Below are 3577 nucleotides of genomic sequence, written 5' to 3' on the forward strand. Positions count from 1 at the left end.
ACATTCATTTGGAGATTATCCCCCAACAGGAATCTGTTAATTAATATCAACGGGTAGTTCCGGTGTTAATTCAGGCTCACGGTCCGCTAGACTAGTAATCAGGATAATCTGTCTATTACAGCTGGATTACAACAGGTTAGAAAGATAGGACCTGAAACTGGGTTTTGGGCTTTAATAAAACTTGCATTACACTCATTAGCATCATCTAATACTAATTTAATATTAGAGCTAATATTATGGACAGGCTTGGGACATCCTTTCATGTTCAGACGCATACTCATACAGGCACAGCTAAACATAGGCTCAAAGGTCGTGCGTGTGTGTCTGCACCCAGAAGAAATGGTTGTTCAACATGCCCCCGTCTACGTACACATACTGACACATAGTCACACACGTTGTCACGCTTAACACACCAGGTCTGTGCCACTGTGACTGCACTCCTCTCTCTCCTCACCATCCCCCCTCCTTCCGCCTGCCCTGTCCCTTCCGTTGGCCCACAAGTCCGGTGTGAAATGCACGCAAACATTTTAATATTTTAGACAGTGCACTCGCTCAGCCATACACACACACACTGTCCTTGACATAGCTCAAAGAGAGCGGGAGAAAGAGAGAGAGAGAGAGAGAATGGGAGAGAATGGGAGAGGGCGAGAAAGAGAGGGGACATATGGAGATAAAAGGAGAGAGAGGGTGATAGACAGAGAGAGGAAGAGAGAGTGAGAGATATCCCAAGAGAGGGAGAGAATAAAGCCCTTGAATTGAATTGAATTGAATTGAGAGTGAAGGAGAGAGAGGGAGAGAAGGAGGGTAGAGATAGAAAGAAAGTAGAGAGAGATGTGGGGTACCAACATCTTCATAAATAGTCCATGAGAAATGGCCCCTCCTCAACTTGTCAAAGGCACACAATGATTTATTGATTTCTTTATTTGTCACAAAAAAATGGAAACTTTCTATTTCCCACTGTCGCAATTTCTCTATTTCCCTTCGCCTCTCTCTCTTTCCCTCCATCTCTCACTCTCTATCCCATCCGTCTCTCTTTCCCTCTGTCTTTCTCTCGTTTCTTCCTCTCCTTCTCTGCCTCTCCTCTGACAAAAAGCAGCGGAGGACAAATCGCCGCTTGACATGTTGAAAAGAGGGGGTTCCCGTGTGTGTGTGTGTGTGTGTGTGTGTGTGTGTGTGTGTGTGTGTGTGTGTGTGTGTGTGTGTGTGTGTGTGCGTGTGTGTGTGTGTGTACTTGAGATGCTGCATATACTATACATTATATTTTCTAGCATGTTGTCACTGGCATCTCTTTCTGTATTCTGAAAAGCAGAACAATTATATTTATCTTACATTAACCTTATACTAGTTGTCATAGACTGTACTGTCTGAGACATTAAAAAAACTGTTATTAAAATAACAAACATTCAGTCAGGGTCACAATCATAATTTATTATCAATTCTAATTCTAATTACATACACTGCAGCAGCTAAATACAACATGACTGTCATAAATGTATAAACTGTCACAGCTCTGTCCCTTAGTTCCCCGTTGAGGCCTCTGAGTGTTCTGAACAGGACAATGATCATTCTTGTTGGTTGTTGTTTTCCCAGATGAGTCTCTCCCATCGCTCTTTCTCTCTAACCTTCAATCTATTTCTCCTCCTTTCCGCTCTCTTGTGCGTCATTAGACTGTTGCTTTTTCGCCTTTCTTTCTTCCGTTCTTCCTCATTCTCTGTCTAGCTGTCTCTTATTCCCTCTCTCTCCATTCCTCTTCTAGCGGTCCCTCACTCTGTACCCCTCTCTCCCCTCCTGTGCCTCCCTGTCCCTCTCTTAGGTTGTGTTGGCAGATATGTCGAAGCTATCCGTCAGTGAGGGGGCAAGCCCAGTCAATGACCCTGGCAGTGTGTTTGTGTGTGTGTGTTTGTGTGTGATTGCATGTGCTTGGCTACGTGTGTGCGTGCGTGTGGCAGGCCCAGTCGATGACCCTGACAGTGTGCAGTTATCGTCCTAATTAAGATGCCACACTTGAGTTAAACCGGAGCATTAGGATTTGATGGGGAATTGATCAGTGTCAGAGGCGGGGCGGAGAGAGAGAGAGATGGAGGGAATGAGAGGGTGACAGAAGGGGTGGGGGAGGGGGAGGGGGAGGGGGAGGGAAAGGGAGTATGACTGACATATAGGAGAGGGATGGAGATAGACAAGAGAAAGAGGAAAAGGAAAGCAGGGCAGGGAGGTTGAAAAGCAGAGAGAAAGCGGGAACGAGACAGACAGAGAGAGAGGGGTGGGGCTTCCTGTCTCTGCGTTGATGATGTCTGAGTTAGAAGGTCAAAGGTTAAGATGATCCTTGAGTCCAGTTGATCACCTCACATCTCCACTCAATGAATTTAATGACTGGGTTACAGAGAGCTGTTTTGTGTGTGTGTGTGTGTGTGTGTGTGTGTGTGTGTGTGTGTGTGTGTGTGTGTGTGTGTGTGTGTGTGTGTGTGTGTGTGTGTGTGTGTGTGTGTGTGTGTGTGTATGCTCGTGTGTGTATGCTTGTGTGTATTTGTATTTATTATGGATCCCCATTAGCTACTCTTCCCGGGGTCCATGTGCCATGGTTTGTTTTATCAGAACAGTTGTTGATTGTATACAGTAAAGACCGGTCTTGTGTAGGGCTGTTGTGGTGACCATATTATCATCACACTGGCAGTCACGAGTCACGAAGGCCCATTTAGTCACTGTAATTAGGCTTCTCCAAACTCTGATACTGCTGATGGACATTAGTAGCCTACCAAATTTGCTAGCTACCTGTTACTCAGTACTCTATTGTCTCTCTAATCCCGTCTGACATCAATGCAAATGTAATCTAAAATCTAATCAAACACTTCATGAGAGCCAATGAGCTCATGTTGCACAACATTTCTATAGGCTTTGCAATGGCGTGACAAACAGAGTGATGTCCTCTTTTAAAAAGAGGAGGATCCCATCAGCTTTCTACAGGCTAGGCTTACTATATTTATTTCTCAAATGTCCTAATATTAAGCCAATATTAAGCACATTGCTTATCTTTGCTGCAGGAGTATAGACTACCTGGCCGGCATGAAAATGATCCACAGGAAAAGCTTCCTCCCTTTTCCCCTGCTTCGAGACACGTGCTTGATAATGGTCCATTCTATATCAAAACACATACAGTGGGGCAAAAAAGTATTTAGTCAGCCACCAATTGTGCAATTCTCCCACTTAAAAAGATGAGAGTGGCCTGTAATTTTCATCATAGGTACACTTCAACTATGACAGACAAAATGAGAAGAAAATAAATCCAGAAAATCACATTGTAGGATTTTTAATGAATTTATTTGCAAATTATGGTGTAAAATAAGTATTTGGTCAATAACAAAAGTTTAGCTCAATACTTTGTTATATACCCTTTGTTGGCAATGACAGAGGTCAAACGTTTTCTGTAAGTCTTCACAAGGTTTTCACACACTGTTGCTGGTATTTTGGCCCACTCCTCCATGCAGATCTCCTCTAGAGCAGTGATGTTTTGGGGCTGTTGCTGGGCAACACGGACTTTCAACTCCCTCCGAAGATTTTCTATGGGGTTGAGATCTGGAGA

Source organism: Oncorhynchus tshawytscha, linkage group LG01 (genome assembly GCF_018296145.1).
Source record: "Oncorhynchus tshawytscha isolate Ot180627B linkage group LG01, Otsh_v2.0, whole genome shotgun sequence".
NCBI lineage: Eukaryota > Metazoa > Chordata > Actinopteri > Salmoniformes > Salmonidae > Oncorhynchus > Oncorhynchus tshawytscha.